Source organism: Rhinoraja longicauda, chromosome 36, assembly GCF_053455715.1.
Source record: "Rhinoraja longicauda isolate Sanriku21f chromosome 36, sRhiLon1.1, whole genome shotgun sequence".
In the NCBI taxonomy this organism is placed as follows: domain Eukaryota; kingdom Metazoa; phylum Chordata; class Chondrichthyes; order Rajiformes; family Arhynchobatidae; genus Rhinoraja; species Rhinoraja longicauda.
In genome coordinates, this window is record NC_135988.1 from 16426483 (window position 1) to 16440550 (window position 14068).

Sequence of the window (14068 nt, forward strand, 5' to 3'; positions counted from 1 at the left end):
CTAGGGCCCTGTACAACTGCAGAAGGACCTCTTTGCTCCTATACTCAACTCCTCTTGTTATGAAGGCCAACATTCCATTGGCTTTCTTCACTGCCTGCTGTACCTGCATGCTTCCTTTCATGCACGGAGTTAGTATGTTATCCCCATAACTGCGTGGGTTTTCTCCGAGATCTTCGGTTTCCTCCCACACTTCAAAGACGTACAGGTTTGTAGGTTAATTGACTTGGTACAAGTGTAAATCGTCACTTGTGTGCGTAGGATAGTGTTAATGTGCGGGGATCGCTGGGCGGCGCGGGCTCGGTGGGCCCAAGGGCCTGTTGCGCTGCCTCTCTAAACTGAACTAAAACTAACCCTTGAAACCATGCTGACCATTGGCCTTCTCCGCTCGCACTCGGAAGTGAAACCAATCATTGCTCTTGACAGAAGATGGACGCAATATGCCAGAGTAACTCAGCGGGACGGGCAGCATCTCTGGAGAGAAGGTATGGGTGGTGTTTTGGGTCGAGACCCTTCTTCAGAAGGAGGGTCTCGACCTGAAACGTCACCCATTCCGTCTCTCCAGAGATGCTGCCTGTCCCGCTGAGTTACTCCGGCATATTGCGTCTATATTGACAGAGGGGATGTTGGATGCTTGGAACCGAGACGTATGGTCTCAGAATAAGAGTTTGGGAGATGAGGGAAGCTACCTGTAAAGCACAAGGGTGTGGACCTTTGCAATTCCACAGAGGGTTGTGGGTGTTCAGTGATGGACTGCAATGGGGAGATATATGGGCAGCACAGTGGTACAGCAGTAGTGTTGCTGCCTCATAGCGCCAGGGACCCGGGTTTGATTCTGACTGTCTGCGGGTGCTGTCTGTATGGAGTTTGCAAGTTCTCCCTGTGTCTGCGTGGGTTTCCCATGGGTGCTCCGGCTCCTTCACACATTCCAAAGACGTACATGGTCTTGTTTGCAGGTTAATTGGCCTCTGTAAATTGTCCCTGATGTGCACAATAGAACTGGCGTGCGGGTGATCGCGGACTCGATGGGCCGAAGGGCCTGCTTCAACGCTGTATCTCTAAACGAAACTAAAGGAGTCAGGGTTATGGGGATCTGGGAAGAACGTGGTCTTGAGGCACAGTCTCAACCGCGCGTACACAGCAGGGGCGGGGTCGTGGGTTGGGAATGGTGCTATAGAAATGCACTTTGTTTCTCTTTGCAGAGTATCACTGCTCAGAAACAGGCCGTTCGGCCCCACAAGATCCATACTAGGTGTCGCCTTTCTTTTCCCTGCCCCCTTCTGTGTCACGCAAACCAGAATGATATTTTCCCCTCGTTATCTTCCCTGGAATGCCGAAGAATCTCTGGAGAAATTTATTGAAATGTAAACATGAATTTTTGAAATGCACGGAGTATTTAATCTCAGGTAGATGCGGACTTGTCCAGCAGTCACTGGCTCGGGAAGTTTAAATGTTTCAATCCTTTTCCTTACTTCAAATTTAATTCTGAGAGTATTGTTTGAGTCGAATAATTTTGCTGAACCCGCGCATGAATTTTGTTATTGGAATGTATTAGCGTGTCTTGGATCGGCAGATCCTTACTTGAAAGTAATGCCGGAACCAGAGGGAGAGAACACATCATCTTGTCTCTGACAATGGACTCGGCCCCCTGGGTTCTGCATGGGTAATCACACCATTCCTCTTCCTTTAACAATGGATTATTCTGTTTTAAAGAAAATAATTTAAGGGCAGAATAAATGTAAATTTTCCGCTTGACTTTACAACGAGATTTGAGCGGACTCATTAATTCAATGCCCATCTCCGAATAAATATGCATTTCTCTCCCACCATCTCTGTGCTCTGCCTTTCGCTCTGCATTTAATTGAGCATTTCACTGTAAGCGCCCATCTTAGATGTTGCCTGATGAATTAACCAAAGATTGCAAAATTCACTCTGTTATCACTTGGGAAACAGAAGGGGAAAAAAAAAGGTGAAACATGTTTTCTATTTCCTGTCAGTGCTAACCATTGATCCCAACTCCATGAGCTGTCAGTTTCGAAAACCCTTATGTACTCGTGATAAAACGCTGCTTGTTATCTCAGTTTGGCAACAGATTTCGGTTTGATATTACACGATCATCTGAGGTGCGTTTTGGGGCCTCTGATACCTCGTAGATCTGTGCAAACTTGAAAAGCATAGAAACATAGAAACATAGAAAGTAGGTGCAGGAGTAGGCCATTCGGCCCTTCGAGCCTGCACCGCCATTCAATATGATCATGGCTGATCATCCAACTGTATCCCGTACCTGCCTTCTCTCCATACCCCCTGATCCCTTTAGCCACAAGGGCCACATCTAACTCCCTCTTAAATATAGCCAATGAACTGGCCTCAACTACCTTCTGTGGCAGAGAATTCCACAGATTCACCACTCTCTGTGTGAAAAAAAACTTTCTCATCTCGGTCCTAAAAGACTTCCCCCTTATCCTTAAACTGTGACCCCTTGTTCTGGACTTCCCCAACATCGGGAACAATCTTCCTGCATCTAGCCTCTCCAACCCCTTAAGAATTTTGTAAGTTTCTATAAGATCCCCCGCTCAATCTTCTAAATTCCAGCGAGTACAAGCCGAGTCTATCCAGTCTTTCTTCATATGAAGGTCCTGCCATCCCAGGAATCAATCTGGTGAACCTTCTCTGTACTCCCTCTATGGCAAGAATGTCTTTCCTCAGATTAGGAGACCAAGACTGTACGCAAAACTCCAGGTGTGGTCTCACCAATGCCCTGTGCAACTGCAGCAGAACCTCCCTGCTCCTATACTCAAATCCCCTCGCTTTGAATGCTAACATACCATTCGCTATCTTCACTGCCTGCTGCACCTGCATGCCTACTTTCAATGACTGGTGCACCACGACACCCAGGTCTCGTTGGATCTCCCCTTTTCCTAATCGGCATTTGGGAGGCTTGGAAAAGGTTTCTGACTCCTGTCTCTTTGCTGGATAAGTCCGCACACATGAGGTCTCCACACCCCTCCATTCCTTTGTAGAAACATACCTCGGTGGGTCGGCGCTGTTTTGGCAGCAAAAGCATACTAGGCAGGTGGTCATAATGTTTTGGCTCATTAGTAGGTAAATATGCCATATGAAACGTGTTGCATAAATGCAATTTGTTACTGCGTGTGGGGGTGAAAATTACATGTCATCAGATCTTATCTTCTTTCCTTGTGATGATGCTGTGATACCTGCGCTCAGTGGTAATAACTCTGAGGATGCAATGGATTCCATGCTCAGCCTGAACGTTGGTAATGCCTGCTCTTCATAATGCAAACTGACAATAATTAAATCAATTGCTGGTTTATTGAGGGTAATATCCTGAACCAGCAGATGGGAAAATGTTCTAATGTCATTTCCTTGATGCTCAGTAATCATTCTCTGTGCGAATCTATAGACAAGGGTTCAGATGGATGGGCTTTGACTTAACTTGGAGTAATGGATTGGTGAGTAACATTCCTGCCCAGCTCAGCCAATTTCAGGATCTGTCCGCTCTCAGGAGGTGTTAGCCACTCAATATTGTCATTCTGAGACAAGGAGGAGAGATGTTGAGACCGATTTAATAGAAGTATCCATCAGACTCCATAACCCTTCCTCGTGAAAAACTGGCCAAGACCGCAGTCGTAATCTTACTTAAGATGGGCACAGAAAGCTGGAGTAACTCAGGGGGCCAGGCAGCATCTCTGGAGAAAGGGAATAGGTGAGGTTTTGGGTCAAAAACCTTCTCATAATCCTAGTTTTTCCTCAGACTAAAGTCCGCTGCTGATGGCAATAACCATAGAATACTCAAGGCATTATCCCCCTAACCTCTATGCTCTATTTCCCCCTAATGCCTGTGGCATTTACTTGTTTCTTTAATGAGTCAGGAGGGTTTAATGAGAACAATGAAGTTCTAACTTGACTACGGGTGCTGTCCGTACGTTCTCCCTGTGGTCAGTGTGGGTTTCCTCCAGGTGCTCCGGTTTCCTCCCACACTCCAAAGACATACAGGCTCATAGGCTATCGGTACCTGTAAGGAGTCGACCCCAAATGTCACCTATTCCTTTTCTCCAGAGATGCTGTCTGACCCGCTGGGTTGCTCCAGTTTTCTTTGTGTCTATCTTAGGTTTGTAGGCCAATTGTCAGACGGTGGTGAAACTGTGGAGTTCATTGCCACAGTAGGCTGTGGAGGCCAAGTCAGTGGATATTTTTAAGACAGAGATGGATGGATTCTTGATTGGTACGTGTGTCGGTGATTATGGGGAGAAGGCAGGAGAATGGGGTTAGGAGGGAGAGATAGATATTATCTGAATGGTGTCAAGTTAGGAAAAGGGGACGTACAACGAGATCTGTGTGTCCTAGTGCATCAGTCACTGAAAGGAAGCATGCAGGTACAGCAGGCAGTGAAGAAAGCCAATGGAATGTTGGCCTTCATAACAAGAGGAGTTGAGTATAGGAGCAAAGAGGTCCTTCTACAGTTGTACAGGGCCCTAGTGAGACCGCACCTGGAGTACTGTGTGCAGTTTTGGTCTCCAAATTTGAGGAAGGATATTCTTGCTATTGAGAGCATGCAGCGTAGGTTTACTAGGTTAATTCCCGGAATGGCGGAACTGTCGTATGTTGAAAGACTGGAGCGACTAGGCTTGTATACACTGGAATTTAGAAGGATGAGAGGGGATCTTATCGAAACGTATAAGATTATTAAGGGGTTGGACACATTAGAGGCAGGAAACATGTTCCCAATGTTGGGGGAGTCCAGAACCAGGGGCCACAGTTTAAGAATAAGGGGTAGGCCATTTAGAGCTGAGATGAGGAAAAACTTTTTCAGTCAGAGAGTTGTAAATCTGTGGAATTCTCTGCCTCAGAAGGCAGTGGAGGTCAATTCTCTGAATGCATTCAAGAGAGAGCTAGATAGAGCTCTTAAGGATAGCGGAGTCAGGGGGTATGGGGAGAAGGCAGGAACGGGGTACTGATTGAGAATGATCAGCCATGATCACATTGAATGGTGGTGCTGGCTCGAAGGGCCGAATGGCCTCGTCCTGCACCTATTGTCTATTGTCTATTGTCTATCAGCCATGATTGAAATGGCGGAGTAGACTTGCTGGGCCGAATGGCCTAATTCTGCTCCTATCACATGACATAGAAACATAGAAAATAGGTGCAGGAGGTGGCCGTTTGGCCCTTTGAGCCAGCACCACCATTCATTGTGATCATGGCTGATCATCTACAATCAGTAACCTGTGCCTGCCTTCTCCCCGTATCCCTTGATTCCGCTAGCCTTGAGAGCTCTATCTAACTCTCTTTTAAATCCATCCAGTGAATTGGCCTCCACTGCCCTCTGCGGCAGAGAATTCCACAAATTCACAACTCTCTGGGCGAAAAGGTTTCTTACCACCTCAGACCTTGCGCGCGTGAGCGTGTCAAGCCCAATAACGGCGGGCATGCAAGCCCCTGCCATGGTTTAACGTCACCGGCAAGTGCAACAAAGATGCTGGTGCCTCCTTCGATCGCAGCGTGGCGTGGAACAGATGAGGAGGTGTCACGCTTGCTCACAAAACTCATCACTCATCCTGCCACAGATACCAGTGACTGTGCGGGGACAGAGAATATCACTTTGGGATATTATCACGTCAAAGATAAATGATATTGTAGGAAGTTCAGAATGATGGAGTGGGACCAGCCGAACGCTGGAGCTGTGAACAGAGATGAGACGAGCTGGGAATACCTGGCAAATAAATGAGCAAACGGTCGTAAAAGACGGCTTCGGAGAACGTACAAGGGTGCAACAAACGCTTTCATTGTTAACACGTCACAAAGACATAGCGGAGATTTGTAGAACATTTACAAGTGATTTTCCTGAGGCTTCCACCACAATAGCAGTTAAAATTCATCGGATTCAGTTCAAAGCCCTGTCGCAGCCTAATGAGAATCACACCACATAGATAGCTCACGCAATACGATAAACATCTGCACTTGGAGACTCTCCTTTCGTTCCACTCCTGCCTCCGTCAATCCATTAGTTATCCACCCGGTCACAGTGGCGGCTCAATGCATCAAAGCTTTCCTCTGCCTGGGTTGTCACAGGGGGTGCTCGTCACAGGCTTGTGTTAACCGGAGTCAAACTGGCAGAAGGGTCTCGACCCGAAACGTCACCCATTCCTTCTCTCCAGAGAAGCTGCCTGTCCAGCTGAGTTACTCCAGCATTTTGCGTCTATCTTGGGAGGGGGTAAAGGTGAGTTCATAAGGTCATATGGGATGGCAGGACTTTCATACGAAGAAAGACTGGATAGACTCGGCTTGTACTCGCTGGAATTTAGAAGATTGAGGGGGGATCTTATAGAAACTTACAAAATTCTTAAGGGGTTGGACAGGCTAGATGCAGGAAGATTGTTCCCGATGTTGGGGAAGTCCAGAACAAGGGGTCACAGTTTAAGGATAAGGGGGAAGTCTTTTAGGACCGAGATGAGAACGTTTTTTTTCACACAGAGAGTGGTGAATCTGTGGAATTCTCTGCCACAGAAGGTAGTTGAGGCCAGTTCATTGGCTATATTTAAGAGGGAGTTAGATGTGGCCCTTGTGGCTAAAGGGATCAGGGGGTATGGAGAGAAGGCAGGTACAGGATACTGAGTTGGATGATCAGCCATGATCATATTGAATGGTGGTGCAGGCTCGAAGGGCCGAATGGCCTACTCCTGCACCTACTTTCTATGTTTCTATGTTTCTGTAAGTTTTAGGAGCAGAATTAGGCCATTCGGCCCATCAAGTCTACTGCGCCATTCAATCGGGGCTGATTTAGCTTTGCCTTTCAACCCCATTCCTGCCTTCTCCCCATAACCCCCGACACACGTACTAATCAAGAATCTATCCATCTCGGCCTTAGAAATATCAACTGACTTGGCCTCCACGGCCTTCTGTGGCAATGAATCCCACAAGGTGAGAAGGCAAGAGCTACAGGGCATCAGATGGAGTGTTAGGAAGAGCTGCCGACATGGATCAATGTTCTCAGGAGAAGTATTCCTGTCTGCATTAAAGGAGAGTGATCGAGCCCAACGTCTACATCCCTCCACTCTAGGGTTGCCAACTTCCTCACTCCCAAAGAAGGGACAAAGGGTGACGCCATTTGCTTACTAAAATGGCGGACGTTACGCTCCTTTGCGTACTACACTTCCATATAGGCGATTTCAATGGAGTGGTTTATTTTGTTCCTCCAGTATCTTTGGTTTCAGGGCACCAAAGTGTCAGGGGTTATGGGGAGGAGGCAGGAGAATGGTGTTAGGAGGGAGAGATAGATCAGCCACGATTGAATGGCAGAGCAGACCTGATGGGCCGAATGGCCTAATTCTGCTCCTATCATTTATGACCAATCTCCCTTGCTGGTGGACTCAAATGACCCCCCCAACCCACTTCAAGGCTGAAAGCTTAAGTCATCTCCAAGATCACCATTACCCAATCCTTACCTGCCCATTATCTGGTAGGTGTTTTCAAGAATGCACTCAGCTCCAAGTGTATGTCTCAGTCTCGCACAGCTAGGGTTGCCAACTGTCCCGTACTGGCCGGGACATCCCGTATTTTGGGCTAAATTAGTTTGTCCCGTACGGCAATTGGTGGAGCGGGAGCACGTGGACGCTGGCTGGGTGAGGTCACGTGGGGCGCGGGGCGGTGATGTCACCCTTTGTCCCTTATTTGAGACTGAGGAAGTTGGCAACCCTACACTAATACGGGACAAGGGCGGTCCCGTACGGGACAAACTAACAGCCCAAAATACGGGATGTCCCGGCTAATACGGGACAGTTGGCGATACTTAGCATCTTACCCGGAACTGTGACTATAAACACACTCAGTAGCCGGGGGTTGGCTTTGCATGTGGACATGCTGCCCCCTGCTGGGAGGCACTATCATTTGCCGGCATAACTCCACACCGTAGAACATTATCTTCATCCAGATGTTCACGCACAGCTGCACAGAGACCAGAAAGCAAGGGGGGGGGGGGGATATGGTAAACACATACACCGATCAGCCAAAACATTATGACCAGTCACTCTACACTTCCATCCCCCACAAGGATGGTCTCGAAGCCCTCCGTTTCTTCCTCGACCGTAGAACCAGCCAATCCCCATCGACCAACACTCTCCTCCGCCTAGCAGAGCTGGTTCTTACCCTCAACAACTTCTCCTTTGACTCCTCCCACTTCCTCCAAACCAGAGGCGTAGCTATGGGCACTCGCATGGGCCCTAGCTATGCCTGCCTCTTTGTCGGGTACGTCGAACAATCCCTGTTCCAGACGTACACTGGCCCCATCCCCAAACTCTACCTCCGCTACATCGACGACTGCATTGGTGCTACCTCTTGCACCCATGCAGAACTCACTGACTTTATACACTTCACCTCCAATTTCCATCCTGCCCTTAAATATACCTGGACTATCTCTGACATCTCCCTCCCGTTTCTGGACCTCACCATCTCCATCACAGGAGAAAAATTAGTGACGGACATTTATTACAAGCCCACCGACTCGCACAGCTATCTGGACTACACTTCTTCCCACCCGGTCCCCTGCAAAAAGTCTATCCCCTACTCCCAATTCCTCCGTCTACGCCGCATCTGTGCCCGGGATGAGGTGTTTCAGACTAGGGCTTCCGAGATGTCCTCGTTTTTCAGAAAACGGGGCTTCCCCTCCTCCATTATAGATGAGGCTCTCACTAGGGTCTCTTCTACATCCCGCAGCTCCGCTCTTGCTCCCCATCCCCCCACTCGCAACAAGGACAGGATCCCCCTCGTTCTCACCTTCCACCCCACCAGCCAGCGGATCCAACATATCATCCACCAACATTTCCGTCACCTACAACAGGACCCCACCACTGGCCATATCTTCCCATCCCCTCCCCTCTCTGCATTCTGCAGAGACCGTTCCCTCCGCAACTCCCTGGTCCACTCGTCCCTTCCTACCCAAACCACCCTAACCCCGGGCACTTTCCCTTGCAACCGCACGAGATGCAACACCTGTCCCTTTACCTCCCCCCTCAACTCCATCAAAGGACCCAAACATTCTTTCCAGGTGAGACAGAGGTTCACCTGCACCTCCTCCAACCTCATCTATTCCATCCGCTGCTCTAGATGTCAACTCATCTATATCGGCGAAACCAGGCGCAGGCTCGGCGATCGCTTCGCTGAACACCTGCGCTCAGTCCGCATTAACGCAACTGATCTCCCGGTGGCCCAGCACTTTAACTCCCCCTCCCATTCCCAGTCTGACCTCTCTGTCATGGGCCTCCTCCAGTGCCATAGTGAGGCCCGCCGGAAATTGGAGGAGCAGCACCTCATATTTCGCCTGGGCAGTTTGCGGCCCGGTGGTATGAACGTCGACTTCTCCAACTTCAGATAGCTCCTCTGTCCCTCCCTTCCCCTCCCCCTTCCCAGATCTCCCTCTATCTTCCTGTCTCCACCTATATCCTTCCTTTGTCCCACCCCCGACATCAGTCTGAAGAAGGGTCTCGACCCGAAACGTCACCCATTCCTTCTCTCCCGAGATGCTGCCTGACCTGCTGAGTTACTCCAGCATTTTGTGAATAAAACATTATGACCACCTGCCCAATATGCTGTTGGTCCTCCGTGTGCAGCCCCATACGCAGCAGGGTGCGATGCACTGTGTATTGTGACACATTCCTCCCGTGACCGCCATTAAAGTTTTCTGTGACTTGTGCCACAGTCGACCTCCTGTCGGTTCGGAACAGACGAGATAGCCTTCGTTGCCCTCGCGCATCGATGAGCCTTGGGCGCCCAACACCCTGTCTGTCGCCGGTTTGTGGTTTGTCCCTCCTCGGACCACTGTCGGTCGGTACTCACCACTGCTGACCGGGAGCACCCCACAAGCCTTGCCGTTTCAGAGATGCTCTGACCCAGTCGTCTGGCCATAACAATTTGGCCCTTGTCAAAGTCACTCCTGCCCATTTCTCCTGCATCCAACACATCAACTTCAAGAACTGACTGTTGACTTGCTGCCCAATATATCCCACCCCTTGACAGGTGCCATTGTAACAAGAAATTTCAATGTTATTCACTTTGCCTGTCAGTGGTCATAATGTTTTGGCTGATCGGTGTATATGGCATGTATTGTTCACCCATAACCCATAAAACTTTGGTTAGACCACATTTGGAGTATTGCGTACAGTTCTGGTTGACACATGACAGGAAGGATGTAGAGGTTTTGGAGTGGGTGCGGAGGAGGTTTACCAGGATGATGTCGAGGTGAGAGGGTTTCAGCTACATTTAGGGTGTTGCATATATTTCTAGTCATTGCTGGAAGGATGTGGAGAGAGGAGGTTGTAGAATTGATCATTTTACACACCTCACCCACTATGTCTGAGCCGCTATGTCTGAATCTTATCCGCTATGTCTGAATTTTATGTCTAAAAACCTCTTCAACACCACTATCATAACTGCCTCCACCACCACCCTTGGCAGCACGTTCCAGGCACCCACCACCCTCTGTGTCAAAAAATGACACCACACTTCTCCTTTAAACTTTTCCCCACTCACTTTAAACCTGTGTCCTCTAGTTTTTGACCTTTCTACTCTGGGAAAACAGATTCTGAATGTCTACCCTATCGAGGGTTACCAACTGTCCCGCATTAGCTGGCTAAATTGGGTTTGTCCTGTATGGGGCCGCCCTTGTCCAGTATTCGGCCCCGGGGGGCGCTGTGAGACCGCACCTGGAGTATTGTGTGCAGTTTTGGTCTCCTAACCTGAGGAAAGACGTTCTTGCCTTAGAGGGAGTACAGAGAAGGTTCACCAGATTGATCCCTGGGATGGCAGGACTTACATATGAGGAAAGACTGGATAGACTGGGCTTGTACTCGCTGGAATTTAGAAGACTGAGGGGGAATCTTATAGAAACATATAAAATTCTTAAGGGGTTGGAGAGGCTAGATGCGGGAAGATTGTTCCCGATGTTGGGGGAGTCCAGAACCAGGGGTCACAGCTTAAGGATAAGGGGGAAGTCTTTTAAGACCGAGATGAGAAAATATTTCTTCACACAGAGAGTGGTGAGTCTGTGGAATTCTCTGCCACAGAAGGTAGTTGAGGCCAGTTCATTGGCTATATTTAAGAGGGAGTTAGATGTGGCCCTTTTTGCTGAAGGGATCAGAGGGTATGGAGAGAAGGCAGGTACAGGCTACTGAGCTGAATGATCAGCCATGATCATATTGAATGGCGGTGCAGGCTCGAAGGGCCGAATGGCCTTCTCCTGCACCTATTTTCTATGTTTCTATGTTTCTATGTAGGCCCGGACACTGTAGGCCCGGACACTGTAGGCCCGGAAACTGTAGGCCCGGACACTGTAGGCCCGGACACTGTAGGCCCGGACACTGTAGGCCCGGACACTGTAGGCCCGTACACTGTAGGCCCGGACACTGTAGGCCCGGACACTGTAGGCCCGGACACTGTAGGCCCGGACACTGTAGGCCCGGACACTGTAGGCCCGGACACTGTAGGCCCGGGGACCCCAGTAGGCCCTGACAGTGTAGGCTAACGGAGTGTGTTCGGGGAGCGGGGCCGAGTGCGTTCGCCTGACGGAGGTTGCTTAGCAACCCGCCTCCCTGCCCGGGCGGCCGCCACCGGTTTACACCGAAGAGATACACACAATGCTGGAGTAACTCAGCGGGACAGGCAGCATCTCTGGAGAGACGGAATGGGTGACGTTTCGGGTCGAGACCCTTCTTCAGGCTGTGAAACGGATGAGTGGATATTTTTAAGACAGAGGTAGACAAGTTCTTGATTTGAACGGGTGTCAAGGACTATGGGAGGAAGGCAGGAGAATGGGATTAGGAGGCCGAGACCAGCCGTGATTGAATGGCGGAGTGGACCTGATGGGCCGAACGGCCTAATTCTGCTCCTATCACTTCTGAACTATTTGGAGTCAGGGGGTATGGGGAGAGGGCAGGAACGGGGGACTGATTGTGGATGATCAGCCATGATCACATTGAATGGCGGTGCTGGCGGCGCTGCCCACGGGCACCCTGGGGGATCTCCGGGACCACTGGGCACCGCTGGGGGGTTGAATGCATCCTTGACAAGGATTGTAACATAGTTGTATAGTGGTTTATTTAGTATATTTGTTTGTCTTGTATTATGGTGGCGGGTTCTGTTTTGTTTTAAGGTATTGTAAATATTATTTTTAATAATTGAATAAATTTTTTGATTAGAAAGAAAAGCAGTCACTTCCTCCTTCCTCCAAGCACCAATTTGGGTCTATTGTTACTTTGCGACTTGCACTAACTTGAGAAGATAGAGGTCGGCACGGTAGCGCAGCGGTAGAGTTGCTGCTTTACAGCGAATGCAGCGCCGGAGACTCAGGTTCGATCCTGACTACGGGTGCTGCACTGTAAGGAGTTTGTACGTTCTCCCCGTGACCTGCGTGGGTTTTCTCCGAGATCTTCGGTTTCCTCCCACACTCCAAAGACGCACAGGTTTGTAGGTTAATTGGCTGGGTAAATGTAAAAAATGTCCCTAGTGGGTGTAGGATAGTGTTAATGTACGGGGATCACTGGGCGGCACGGACTTGGAGGGCCGAAAAGGCCTGTTTCCGGCTGTATGTGTATGGTATGGTAGGTTGGTTAAACAGGAGCCTAAAAATAGACCAGAGGGCGTACAAGCCCAAACTAGATACCTGATTGTTCTTTCACTCTCAGTGCCCCCAGCTTCCTCCTACTCCACCTCTCTTCACGTTCTGCTGCCCATCGTGGCGGGGCTTACATTTTGGACAAGTTACCCCTGAATGACCGGCGCACTGCGTAAGGGTGAGAGGTCATGGCTACGTCAGTTCAGCGTGACGTGAATGGCCCGTCCAGTTTAGAGCTGTTCTTCCCACCCCTGGCGTCTGCACACTGCGGATGGCTCGAATGTAAGCATGTCCTTCCGCTGACCGGACCGCACGCAACAAAAGAGCTTTCCACTGTACCTCGGTACACGTGACAATAAACTAATCTCAACATTTGCCATTGACCTACGTTTTATGCGCAGAAATTGTTGCTGGTGTAGCTTCCTTCTGCACCCTTGGTCAGTCTAAATCTGACGGCAGGTTTAGCTTAGCTTGTAAATACAGCGCAGAAACAGGCCCTTCGGCCCGCCGAGTCCGCGCCGACCAGCGATCCCCGCGCACTAACACTATCACTGTTCACCGGCACCTCGGCCTCAACGGTGAAGATCGGCCCCCGTGTTGTACGCTGAAGTTCCAAATCCTTACCGGCCTCTCGCCTCTCTCTCTCTGTCTCTCCAAACCTTCCTGGCTTCACATCGCTTCCCCAAACATCGCCCTCTCTCCAAACCACTCTTTCTCCACCTCTCCAATCCACTCCCTGAAATCTGTGCTTTGACCACCCTGCCCCAATATCTCGACATCGGGCCTCCTCTGCCGAGCCGTACATCGCAGGACAATCACCCTTTGTGGATGCAGCCCAGACCATCACACAAACCATCCTCCCTCCCATTGACTCCCTCTACACCTCACGCTGCCTCGGCAAGGCCAGCAGCCCAGACCATCACACAAACCAACCTCCTTCCCATTGACTCCATCTACACCTCACGCTGCCTCAGCAAGGCCAGCAGCCCAGACCATCACACAAACCATCCTCCCTCCCATTGACTCCCTCTACACCTCACGCTGCCTCAGCAAGGCCAGCAGCCCAGACCATCACACAAACCAACCTCCCTCCCATTGACTCCATCTATACCTCACGCTGCCTCAGCAAGGCCAGCAGCATCATCAAGGACCAGTTGCACCCCGGCCACTCCCTCTTCTCCCCCCTCCCATCAGGCAAAAGGCACACCTCCAGATTCAGGGACTGTATCTTCCCAGTTGTTATCAGGCAACTGAACCATCCCACCACAACCAGAGAGCAGTGCTGAACTACTATCTACCTCATTGGTGACCCTCGGACTATCTTTGATCAGACTTTACTGGACTGGATCTGGCACTAAACGTGATCCACATTATTCCCTTTAACCTGCATCTGTTCACTGTGGATAACTCGATTGTAACCATGTATTGTCTTGTCGCTGACTGGACCGCACG